Consider the following 13807-nt stretch of genomic DNA (forward strand, 5'->3'; position numbering starts at 1 on the left):
CACAATGGAAATATAATGTGTGGGTGTCCCTGCATTCACAATTTTCTGTTCGAGAGTGCAAAACAGCTAATTCGAGTTCAATACTGACTTCCTACTATGACTCAGTACACGGTTTGCATAATATGTAATACAATGGCAATGCAAGGGTGCTGGTGATACACCCGTCGTGTGCCTATGTGACAGGGAATAGTGTCCGGGCGTCTCACGGACACTATTCCACGGGAATTGTGTCCGTAGGACAACTTTCTCGGGGGGAATTGTGTCCGGCGGACAGTATTATCTGTCCAGACGGACACTATTAACTAGGAAAAAACGTCCGTGTGTGGTGATTTTCTGTCCGCGCGGACAGGATGAGAGAATAGCACGGATAAATGTGTCCTACAAGCTCTTCTGTATGGAAACGTAGTGCAAAAACATCAGGACAGCAAGGCTTCTTTGGAATATGCCTTTTCATCTTAATTTCATTTCTTAATGGCAGGATTTATTGAGGAACTTTAGACCAATTTCGCTACATGATGAACGGCTGAAATATATGGTCATTAATAATTTCTTGCATGATACTATTTGGACAGACACAAATGAATGGAAATATCAATTTAATTTAAAATTTATTGCAAATTTAATTCTCCTTCATGTTCTCTGCTGTATAAGATAAATACATTTCTAAGAAATGACAAAAGTGCTGCAAGACTCGTGCAACATCCTACGTCTATTGTGACATAGAACAACTGTATCTGTTTCTTTATTTTAGTACAAGCTGTTTCAAATACTTTGTTTTATAAAAATCATCCAATTTCCCTTCTACTTTTAATACTAATGCTTGACAACCATTGACAATAACAGATAGCCTCACATCTAGTAACTTTTGAAATCTTGGGGATCTCAAGACAAAATGACATTCACATGGGAAAAAAAGGTTACATAAATCAAAGTAAACCATGCTTTGGCGTCCACAGTTGTAGCCTAGCAGTATTTGTTGGTCAGGCAATCAATTAAAGGTAGACTATTGTTAATCCAATTATCGACGGGCTGTGAATGTTAACTATGGTGAAAATACTTGGGAATTCCTTTTCATGTGATATATTTTAAGATTGGGCAATGCCTAGCTGGTTGGAAATGGTACTTGGGAAGCAATATAAAATCATATGGTATAGGAGCAGAGGGTTTGTGTAGGGTGTTTTCGTGTTCATGACATGTCAACCATCGAATCATGATATATTGCCTGCACAGTCAGACAGTGCATTATTCATTAGAAGGTATTTCCAAACGAATATCTCACCATGCACAACTGGTATTGATAAACACCAAAAACGTTTGTTGCTACGATGTATTGTTAATGGGCATAAAGGCCTCTAAGCTATATCAATTATTTTTAACAAAAATCAGCTGAAAGTTATGTTGCATTGGCTTCAAATATGCCAGATACTAAAATATGGTTACCTATGGTCAAAATTATTAAACTGTTTTTGTACCACCTGTAGGAAATTTACCTCACTGGGACATTCTGTCCTTTTGCATGTTCTTTTAAAATGTCTGAGAAAAATTTGGAGATTATAAAGACCTCAAGGAAAGTACTTCTTGATGTCACAATACAACTTTGTGGCCTATACAGACTACCTTCAAATGACATGCTGCTGGTCACACTAAGTATCAGGCTTAACATAAATACTGGGAAAGGAGGCTGTGTGAGAACCAGTTCTACTATACTCAGATTGTTTAGTGTTAGTCAAAGTATCTCAATGACTATTGTTCAAATGTTGGAAAAGAAAAAAAATCAATTAGGGCTAATTTGGAAATGCAAGCTGAAGCCAGTAAAATCATATTTGTACACAATTCACACAACTTGGTATCTGTTAACATTTCTCTTGCTTTTGTCTACATATTTGGCCCACCTTTTCCTTTGACATTAAATAAATATTCTTTGCACTAAAAGTTTGGTCTTGACACAGTCAACAGTATAATCACCTGAATCCTTTACTGGGGAGCATCCAAGGCCAGTCAACACTGAAAATAAAAATACACATACATACACACACATACATATACATATATACACACATATACACACACACATACACGCATACATATACACACATATATATATATACAAAACGTACAAGTGCAGCTGTCTACAATAAATTATCCAGATTACCATTTTGTAAATAAAATAGCAGCACGATAAATAAAACTATAATACTATCTATACACATTAATTCTGAATTTTGGTGTTATTGCTTTGTGTCTCAGATTATACCTAGTAATTTCTCGAAGTAGAGAGTTAAGTTCGGTATGCAAAGAATGTCTGTCATTTCTCTGTATGCAATTTACACTTCTAATGAACTCATTTTTAGCAGCATTGTTTACAGTACTCATAAGAAAGTTAAAATCTATATTAAAAATTCTAGAACAATACTTTAAAAAAAAAAATTCTCTTATTATCTTTAATTAGTAAAAAGTGATACCAAGCAGAAACAGCATATATTAGGTGTGGTAAGATATTGGCAGTAAAAACTCTTTTGCTTACATCAACATGAAAATATGGAACTATATACGATAGAGTTGAGACTATGAAGTACACCCGTTTAAGTATTCTGCTTATATGACCAGTGAAACTTAGTTTGTCATCAATACAAACACCTAGATATATTGTATGATGAGTGCGTTCTACTTCTGCATCTTTAATTGAGATTTTAGTTAACTTACATGATAAAAGACCTTTTCTACGAAAACGCTTATTCAGTTGCAACAACTACATAATGCATCACAGATAAAGAAACTATATCCCAGTTGTTACTTGCCTTGATATACTTGAATGGCATATGAGGACAGCTGTCAAGTAGCATGTATGCATAAACCAGACTGTGGTTTCTATGATCCAACATGAGTATCCTTTCATATGAATGGGACATACTGACACACTTGATCTTTAGTAATACAGCAAGAAGTGACAAACAGTATATTCACAATGACAGATGCTGACACAAATGACCACTGATAGCCTGCTTGTACTCACTCAATGTGATATATACTACAGTAAATATGAGATTTCTTCCAGCTTCCTCATCTTGAGATATCAAGTTTTAAAGGTTTACAAAATTTGACCACTGTTAATCTCCACAATAACAAAGGCCTCTTTTAGCCATGTGGTATACTTACAGACTAAATATGATATCTGTTCAGCTTCCTTTCTTGAACTTATAATTTTTACAAGGTTTTCACAACTTGAACCCTGTTTACCCTTTGACATCCACCCCAAAAATATAGGATATAATCAATATGATTCACATACATGCCAAATCATACATTTTCCAAGCTTCCCTTCTAGAGATAGCGTGTTTGAAGCCAGGTGTCATACCGCACACACAAGTATTAACGCATAGGTTTATTAAATCAGCAAACAAATTAAGCATTGATATTGAGATGACGCAATATGACAAATCATTTTTTTCTAACCCATACCGTCACGACTCTAAGTTTATGCTTAGAACTAACAATGAATGTATGCTATATCAAGTGAGCTGGCTTCCCTCATCTTGGAAAGATAATTGTTCTGCTTGTTTTAGCCAGTTTTCTGTTAATTAGTACCTATTCGTGTGACCAAAGCAAAGCATAGCAGAACAGAATTTAAAAAATTAGATGGTGAATGTAAAAATTCCATTTACCTGAAGAGAGACGAACTAACTGCCATTTACTGTCCTGGATGTGACACATGAGTTTATAGATTACAACTACCAATAGAACAACTTCATTTCTACGTGTGGTAAAATATATGCTTGTTATGTGAGACTTTTGTTAGAATTTTGTCACCTTAGAGTCCTTTGAACTTCACAATCAACAAAAACAATCCCAGGATTTACTTATACCATCATTCTGACTGGAGTTCTCTGGGAACATTGCTCTTGATTCAACCTTACAATGCCATTACTAAATGCATTATAAGATAATAGGAATACTAATTCTATTCAGTATACTAATTGTGTGCACATTTTCCTCCTTGCCAGGGGGAGAAAAACAGACCCTTTGATATATATGGAGGGGGAGGAAGTGTGTGTGTGAGGGGGGGGGGGGTTATGAATTGAATTGAAACCAATCTAGTGTGGTTTGAACAGAGGGAATGTGTGAATTAAATATTGCTTAATATAAGGACACTTATTGCCGGTTCCAAAAAGTGCTATCTGACGGCATTTATGCTTTGTTTTTCTTGTTGCTTGCTGTTTTTAATCTATCTTGCACATATAAACATACTTAAACTTAAGCGGGATTTTTTTTTCTGGAATTGTCTATCAGTGGGGGTGGGGGGACAAACAATAACGATATGCATGAAAGAAAGAAACCTTTTTATCATAAATTATCAAGTTCTTGTCTTAACCACTGGTTGTTATACTCAAACACCTGATCATTTCCAACCTCATCATATTCAGCTTGCATAGCCTCCCTTCCTATCCTGGTGAAATGCTCTGACCCTTGGCACCAACCTATACCTATACATAAAAGTTTAAAATTATTGACTGAATAGAGAAGTTAATAAGTAACCACATTCAAGCTAAAAAAAATGCATGTTTACACCACATATCATATTGAAAAGATAATTGTGCATCAGGATCATTACTTTGGTAAGCTTTTGCGCAGTTGACTACAGGCTGCCTCAGCTTCTGTTTCGGTGCAACATGTGACAAGGTGGTAGAGATGGTCCACAGCATGAGAGACAAGAACGTCATTGAGGTAATTCAGCCTGCAGAAAAGGACGCATGAATAGTAAGCATTGCTTCAAAGTTACAGAAATTAAGTAGAAAGTAAATATTACTGTGAAAACATGATTTCAGCAATCATTACGAATGGGTACTTCAAATTAATGTATGTTGCAGCATTCGGTAATAACAAGGTGAAGCATTCAGACTAGCAATATTGTTTATTGCCACAAATGCAGATCTGATCCTCCATGAGCATGCGAGCATTCAGACTGTAGCAAATTGATCCCCCAATTGTGGGTCTGATCCACCGTGAGCATGTATGGAGTATATTCAGACTAGCATGTTGTTCGCCCTTGTGGGTCTGATCCTCCTTAACCATGCAATAATTTATACTATAGGACGTTGATCACCCAAATTGTAGGGTCTGATCATCCTTGAGCATGCGAGAATGCAAACTATAGCAAGTTGATCGCCCTTGTACGTCTCGTCCTACTTGAGCATGTGAGATTCAGACTAGCAAGTTGATCACCTCATTTGTGGGGTCTGCTTGATCCTCCTTAAGCATGCGATTATTCAGAGTATAGCAACTTGAATCCCCAAGTGTGGGATCTGATCCTCCTTGAGCATGCGAGCATTCAGATATACAGTATGGCAAGTTGATAGCCTATTGAAGTCTGTACGCATTCCTGTGTATTGTATCAAGGCCAAGCTTAGAGTGAGATCTGATCAAGTGTGACCTATGTGCAGCACTAAGGTCACGTCTCGACGTAAGTCAGTGTTAGATTCAAATTTTCTGGCAGGACGGGCCAACAGTTCAAGCACTCAATCACAGAAAGTAAAATTCATGACAAGGCAAGGCTTAGGGCGATAAACTTACAAACAATGATATGACCAGAAGGACTGGATCCCATTTTTCAATAAAAAGTTCCTTTAAATGCAGTGCTTAACCATTGAAAGTATACATATCATTACTATATAGCACAATAAAAGTTTGCAACAAGTAGCGAAACATCTAAAAGCGTTTGGCCGAGCGATGATGATAGGTAACAGGTAGAGCACCTTTATCATTAATATTAATCAATATTTGTTTCTGTTTGAATTTTGAGAGTTGCTTAAGCACTACAAAATTTTGCTTGTAACTGCCAATGTATACCACTTAGGTTGGTATCAGTAACTGCATGATTATGGAGTGCATATAATCCCACTTTAATGAAATATTTAACACTTACTGTTCTTCAAACTTTTTGAGTTTCTTCAATTGGTCATACAACTGCTTCTTGGAACTTGAAGAAAAACTGTTGCAAACAGATCTCTGTTGAATCAAAGCAAAGAACACAATCATAGCACACTGGAAACTTACTTAACCATGAATTGTAAAAATAGGCCTGGGGGGGGAGTCTTAAAAAACAAATTTCCAGAGGACAAGAAATTCGGGCAAAAGTCCTGAAAAATTCGGGCAGCCTAAGAGGAGAAACTATATATATATATATACATATATATATATATATATATATATATATATATGTATATAAATATGCAGTAGCTTGCCCAAATCTTTTTCAAATTTTTGCCCGACAATTCATTGATTTTCTTTATTTAGCATCATGATGCCCGAATATTTCCGTGTAACACCACCGTAAGCACAGCTCACCTGGGCTACCACACTTTTTGCGCGATCAATTTTTTTTCTAACTAGTCAACTGTATACCTGGACATCTCCGACATGAGTGTATATAAGAAACATTTTCTTTTTGATGAAATGGATGGTGGGGGGGGGGGAGTGCCTACAAGCCTAGAAGTACAGGTTTATCATATTCTTTGTTACATTTTATACTGTTTTGTGAGACAAATTGCAGTCTCACCCGACACAGCGACACTATCCCGCCTACGTGTCGTTGAACAATGTATGTTTTTCTGGAGGTAGCTGAGTACTGTGTTAAAATAATAAATACGGTAACTAAATATGAGCTTAAAAAATATACTGTCCTATTTTTCCTCTTCAAAGTGATGTAACCATTTTTTCTTCTTCTAATTTGCCAAATTTTTGGGGAAGTGTCAATTTCTAAAATGTGAGATTATAAAATAAAGAATGTTTATATGCAACTTGCAAGGCCTCAGATGTGCCGTTTCCGGCAATCTGAGAGGCTTTTTTTGCCAACAATTTTCTTGTACGCTACGCGCCAACCGATGGTGGCGCTCCGCTTAGATAGTGTCACAGGAACTTTCGGGCACAAAACTTTCTGCCCCCCGAATTAAAATGGTCCCGTACGCCTATGACCTCGGCCCACAACATTAGGCTTCTGTACTCAATGTGGTACAATTACATACCATATGCGCAATCGTTCCAAGCTTCTGAGATATTATGTTTAGGAAGGTGCGTTAGTGTAGGGACAGGTTAGAGGGGAGTGAGGTAACTGTTTGGCATTTTTTTACTTCAAATGACCTTTATGACCTCCGACAAAATCAAACAGTTTCTTTTACTCAATGTTATGCACTATCTTACCAAGTACGAGATCTGCCCAAGCGTCCAATATTGAGATACCATGTTTACACAATTTCAGGTTTCACAATTTGACCCGAATGACCTTTGACCTCAAACAATACAATACGCTTCTTGTACTCAACAATGTACTCTTTTGCACAAACTATGGGATCAATCTAAGCTTCGATTTTTACAATGTGGGCGGTACAAAGACACGCACACACACGCCAGCATGAATAAATAGGTTACGATTATTATCAAAGCCAGGAAAGCTGCTCTTCAGAAGTTGAACATTAAATTGCAGAGTTTCAAACTGACATCACATAAAATTATCTTCTCAAAACTAAAACAAATGAAATTTAATTTCTGAAAACAATTGTCAGGAAACTGAAGTTTTCTTCTAATTAACTTATTCCCGTCTTTATTATTGTTGGCAATAATGGTTAATTTGTTAGGCCATTAAGTCGAAACTGATTTATTGTGTGAAGACAGCTACAGCACTTTACCCTCACATAAGCCAGCAAATACTCAGAACTGATTAAGTTGCTGATTATTTTTAAGGAAATTCTGGAGGAATTATGCCAATCCTCCTCCTCCCCCACCCCCCCCCCCAAAAAAAAAAAATACTGCGAAGAAATCTTACTTGTGCAAAATTCTTTAAGTAAAATTGAATTGAATTTCTTCTTCTGAGGAAGGCCTGTGGTACTGTTAATAAGTGTGTACAGTACTTTCTCATTCACAGCCTTCACTTCATACGGCCCAATTAGCCAAGAGTTTTCGAGCTTCCCTCCTCTTCGGGCATCCTTTCTAGCATTCCGTACGAGAACACTGGAACCAACTTCGAAGCTCTGAATAAAATAAAATCCAGCATATATACATAAACATCATAATACAATGCATATGTTGCCATTCATTTAATTACAACTTCAATGTACAACATAGCATTATATAATTACCTTTTTTGGTGCCTATTATCCAAATTCTTTTTTTGCCGTTCTTGGGCTTTGCCAATATTTTCTTTCACAACACCTTTGATTATGTCCCGCGACTGTGACATGAGTTGAAAAACCCTCTCCCGCTGTGCATCGCTGCAGTCTGCAGTAGGAGCTTCTGGTTGGACAATGGAGTCTTCAATGTCGACTGGTCGCAATGGCTCTCTGGATATATGAAGATAAATTAACATTCAATTATTCACAACACTTTCTTGACTGAAGAATAAATAAATTTTTATATATTTTATTTTCACTATTAAGACCATTGAACCAGAAATTTGAGTCACATCACATACTCAAACCAGCACAAATATAAAACCCTTATATATATTCTGTGCTGTTATAGGTCCAACTTGCATACCAGTCAATTATGATAAATATATAGTATATGAAAAACAAAACCAATGTCAGTGGCATTAATTGCATGTATCTTTTAAGTTAATGGGCATGCATTTACAGTTTAATGAATGTTCATATTTTGTACTTGCTGCAGAGTGTACCATATACAGGGTTAATATTTATTTGTTTAGATATTATAACTTAAATTGGGTTATTGATGGTCCTCTATTTAGCGTTTTTTCCCAGGACCTGGAATGTGTCAAATTAGATTTTATCGTACAGAGGACTGGTGTAGCTATGCAAGATTTGTCCAAACTCTCTTATCCCTGATTGTTTTTTCTCTGTATATGGCCTTAGCAAATGTAAATCTCTATTCAGCAATGGCAGGTTTAAATTATTACAAACCTTCCAAACATCACAGCAAAAGGTGAAAGACCTATTGAACCATGTCTGGCTGTATGGTACCCCATGAGAATTGAAGACAGCATTTCATCTCAGTCATGTTGGTTTTCATTGACAACCTTGATGAGTGACCTTTGCAGAGTTTGGTTGAATCTTTCATCAAGCCCATTGGTCTGTGGGTGGTAGCTAGAGGATTCTCTGTGGTCTACCCCTATCATGTCAAACAGGGACTTGTTCAGAGCATTAACAAATTCTCCTCTCTGGTCTGAGATGACAATTTTCATGCACCCAAATCTAAATAAATGGAAACATTTAAATAACTATTGTTAAAGTATTGATTACGAGTAATGTAATGAACTACTGGCATCTGCAGAATGGCTACATGGTTTAATCAGGAAATCATTTCAGCACTGATTTAAAAAAAAAAGTTAAAAGCACTGACCATATCCCACTAACATTTCATTGACATTAACTTAAGAAACAACTTCTATAAATTCCTGGAACCATTTGGCCGCTTTCTGGGTCACAGTTAAAACAGTGCAAATGCAGGTCTGCATAACTAATTCCATGTAAAGTAGAAACAAAAGTAGATGGATATTTACCTGGCCATGGTTTCAAACAGAAAGTTTGCAACAGTTTTTGCTGTTTTGTTTCTGTACAGCAACAGCCTCTGGCCATTTTGAAAAATAGTCACATAGGGTTTATATGATGTACTTATTTCCATTGATGGTCTCTGGAAGGGGTCCAATCATATCCACACCCATCTAAAAAAAGAAATAAAATGGCATTCAGAACCATACACAATCTAATCATACGAACTGATGTTCAAGTGATTTATATCTGAGTTTTGTAAAATGCTAAACATTCAATTGTTTTTTTTAATTTTTTATTGTAACTCACACTGGAAGACTCTGTTACCAATTTTTTTCTTCACTACCAAACCTATTAGTTACTGACTTGTCAAACCCAGCTGTTATATGGAAGTCCAATGGGAAATCTCTGAAGTAAGATGCAAGTCACATACATTGATCTAGCTGACAACCTAGATGGTAATTGTCACTAGGGACTATCATAGGCCTGGTAACCATTTTCATCACCTTTGAATGTGGGGTGGGGGGGGGAACAGATGTATAAGTACCTGGATGAGTGATTGATAGTTAGTCAGAAAATTGCCTTGGAATCTGTCAGTGAGGTGACAGGGTTACATCTAACTGATGTAGGAAGCATACATTGGTAGTATAGGTATCTATACTTTGGTATCTATATATTGTAAGCATTTAGAAATGTTACAAATTAATCTTTGAAGGGAATTTGCAGAATTTTTTATATTAATGACAGAAATTCACACTGTAGAGTTACAGTATGGAAGGAAAGACTTCTTGGTTATTAACCAAGTAGCAAATTTTACTTAAATAGATGTTGAAATAAGCATATGGGTTCATTGGGGATGAATTTTGGACAAAAGGCTATGGCTCTGTTGGTACTTTAGTTATGAACTGCATATGAATGTACGTACCTAGGACATTTTCTCGGATACTTCTTTATGACAACAATTCAAGTACTGAACTCTGTTATGTTCATGTGTCATTCTTGCTTCATATCACAATTCAGTTTTCTTTTCATTTTGAAATTCATATCAGATAATTATGAAGTCCTATGTAAAGGTTTTCCTGTTGCTTTAATTATACGCAGCTAAAAAAAAATATACCAAAATGTGTTCTTAGCGAAATTTGTGTTTATGGCTGCAGTACATGAAAATTCCCGACAGTACTGCGAGTCATTAAGTCTACTGAATGTACCACCATCATGATCATCTTTAATATATGCTTAGTAAATTATAACTTTAAGAACAAATGAATGAGCTAGATCTTTCATTCTCTGGACAATCTCCACACATACTCCTTATACTCTTGCACTGGCCAACAAAGGGATGCAAACTTTAAGCATCGGTTGATAACTTGGTATGCATATGGTGAATGACTTTGCAGTTACAATCATGCAAACAAATATTGCTTTTAGATGACAAAAAACAAAGTGATTTAGTGATAACTGTGCTGCTTGTGAACAGTATTTTCGACCCAGGCCTAGCATTAATAAGCTGAACGCATAAGGTGGTCCATATGTATTCCATTAACATGTAAGGCCTATGAGCTAGGATAGGTATTTGAAAAAAAACATGTTACACAACTTCCATTGCAGATTCCATCAAAATCAGGTGTACATGTGCCTCCTGCTGAAATGCAGATGAAAATAATACTTAGGTGGTGAAATTGTCACCACTCGTGTCCTACAAGGACTCTTACAGAAATTGAAATGAACCTGATATTTCTATTGATTTAGCCACCTTCTCAGATCCCTTTCTTTCAAATTAGGGTCTTATACCAAAATACTCCTATCATTTGGTCAAATAAGTTCATGATAACATGTGGGATAAAACGAAAGCAAATTGTTGTGCATTTTTATTTGCTCTTTTTTCAATTGTTTCTCTCAACAACCAGCTATCCTCCTGAATAGAAATTTATTCACCCACCCTCAAATTTGTCAAAGCGATTACACTAGGCCTATATTAGTTTTTGAGGTCCATTCTGGTCACTATTCTAGCAATACTACAGTATATCACCAAGCAGTGTCTACATGTGATAATACATTGCAAATTTAATATAAATGATATAAACTTGGTCCATGGAGCTATAATCCCAGGTTTATAGCTCCATGGTTTCACCTGCACTAATTTAATTGCAACATTGTTTTGTGCATATATTAACAACCTTAATTACTGTGGAAGAATGTTTAATGAATATTCATACCATAACCATGTACATGTTTGCATAATTAAAATATCACCAGCAAAGAGGCCCATTAAACTTATTAAAAATTATTAGCCAACACAGCTAACCTTCTGACAATGAAGTGATGGGCAGGTGGCCAACTGATTACCTATAGCATATATTCGACCTGCTGCTGTGTCTGTGCACATCCCGGCACCAATATATTAAAAAAAATATGGGAAAACCTCTAAAAAGAAAGAGATAATAAAGTAACACTCATTAATTTAATTGATCCTCCAAATGGACAAGACAGGGACCCCCCCCCCCTCTCCCTTGCTACCTTGTGTTTTAACTAGTAAGGGGACTAATCCCAGGACATATCTTTCAGAAAATCTGAAAAGTCCTATCCTGAAGATTTTTTTTTTTTTAACCTAGCAATTTCAAACACATAATCATTATTGAAATTAAAAGCTTGTATACTCATGGTAGCATGGGTACACAATACACAGCTGATATGTAACTGACAGCTGATCTGGGAGTTTTGGCAGCTACCAGAGTAACAAAAATTATACCAAGTAGGCTTTATTTCAGAGATTGGCAATCGGAGTGGCTTGAATTTGAATAAAGCAAATTATTTGCAAATAGGGTTAACTCTCGAAGTCCTACTCCTAGGCTACAGTAGGCTAGCCTATAGTAGCCTAATACTATTCGTGTCTTGCCGACTAATTATGCATCACGATATTCTCTAACACTAATAAAGTTTAGACTTTTCAGTTCTACTCTTAGGTGATTACAAATAATAAAATATACCTATAATCTGCAAGGCCCAAATGGCCAATGCACTTAGTTCAAGTTATATGCATATCTATGGAATCATTTTCTTCAGTGGAAATAATTCCTAAAAGTTTTATACAAATAAACAAATAATACACTTACCGCCAAACCCTTCTTGTAAGCTTTAATTTTGTGGGCTTTGGCCAAGGGCCTATCTTCGTTGCCATGTGGGCCGACGTAAACTAGATCGGCATCTCCCGTCAGTCTAAAACTCTTCGATCTTCCCCTTATCGATCTTTCTAGATTTATCGTAGACTTTTCAGGGTACAGTCCTGACGAAAGATATTTTCCAATGATAATGTAGGCCTACTCGTCATCGGTATCCAGGTCAGGAGAAGTCATCTTGTAATATCAGATCGGGCTAAGTAAGTTAACGGTCTCAACTCTTAATGCAATTACTGTGCGTGCATATATGCAGCTACTAAGAAATTTTGGGCCTGCGACATGTAACGACGTAGACGGCACATTCGGCTTACTTCACTGAGTAAACAGCAGTATACATTTTACAGTAGAATGCAAATACGCATGTCACACCTAGAACGTAGAGCGGGAGATTTCCACATTTCCCGCGTACTGAATAAAATATATTGACTCTGACCAGGGAGTTTTTCCATAACAACTCCCTGCTCTGACCCCGGATTTGACCTCCATGCTCCGGATGGCGGGGAACTATCACCGCCGCGTATCGGTTAAAATACATTTACCTTCGACCTACATGGTTGATCTTTCTCCAACGTTTAGAAATTCCGACCTTCCAAACAACTACCCTAATGGTAGTAACGATTGATAAGCAGCAGTCAGACAGACATGACTAATTAGTTCGGAAGATAAGTTTAACATTCATTATGCAGCCTTCTGACAGTCGACGATCGAAATAGAGCGGACAGCGTCCCTCTGGAGTGTAGTCTCCATGATAATAATAACATTTTGCCGCCTCTTCCCACAACAGTCGACACTCGAAGTATTAGTTATACTTTAACCGAGTTTTGAGGGTGCATGCTGACCGATATATAACATTGTCAACCTGGTCTTCGCTAGTAAATTACCTCCTTTTAAGTAATAAGGGAACGTAGATAGGGCCAGAAATGTTTGTCACTCAACAGAACCACGTTAAAGCTCTTTGAAGAGAACCCGGACACTTTCCACGGTGGCGTAGAAAGCAAGGGAAAGTGTCCCTGAGACACTATTCACGCAAATGAGACACTATTTCCTAGTAATAAGTGTCCTACGGACGCCCGGACACTCATTACTGCCACACCTGTACAATGAAAACCACGTATCCATTCTACTGTGAAAAGT

At 36.7% G+C, this 13807-nt stretch overlaps 1 protein-coding gene and 1 long non-coding RNA gene across 9 annotated transcripts in view; one reads left to right on the plus strand and one right to left on the minus strand.

Annotated features, from left to right (window-relative positions):
- LOC139977164 (uncharacterized) overlaps positions 1-13807 on the plus strand; it is a 371700-nt gene that overhangs the window by 114892 nt on the left and 243001 nt on the right. The gene's annotated exons all lie outside the window — the stretch shown is intronic.
- LOC139977211 (uncharacterized) lies at positions 671-13772 on the minus strand. 4 transcript variants are annotated; one of them, XR_011796471.1, is made up of 7 exons: positions 12611-13772; positions 9509-9670; positions 8910-9200; positions 8130-8330; positions 7817-8021; positions 5921-6003; positions 671-4732 (listed from the first exon to the last, which is right to left on the minus strand). It is a non-coding gene; the product is annotated as an uncharacterized lncRNA (long non-coding RNA). The 4 variants fall into 4 exon arrangements; XR_011796470.1 differs by having other exon boundaries at positions 5933-6003; positions 11803-13772; XR_011796469.1 differs by having other exon boundaries at positions 11803-13772.

This window comes from Apostichopus japonicus, chromosome 12 (assembly GCF_037975245.1).
Source record: "Apostichopus japonicus isolate 1M-3 chromosome 12, ASM3797524v1, whole genome shotgun sequence".
NCBI lineage: Eukaryota > Metazoa > Echinodermata > Holothuroidea > Aspidochirotida > Stichopodidae > Apostichopus > Apostichopus japonicus.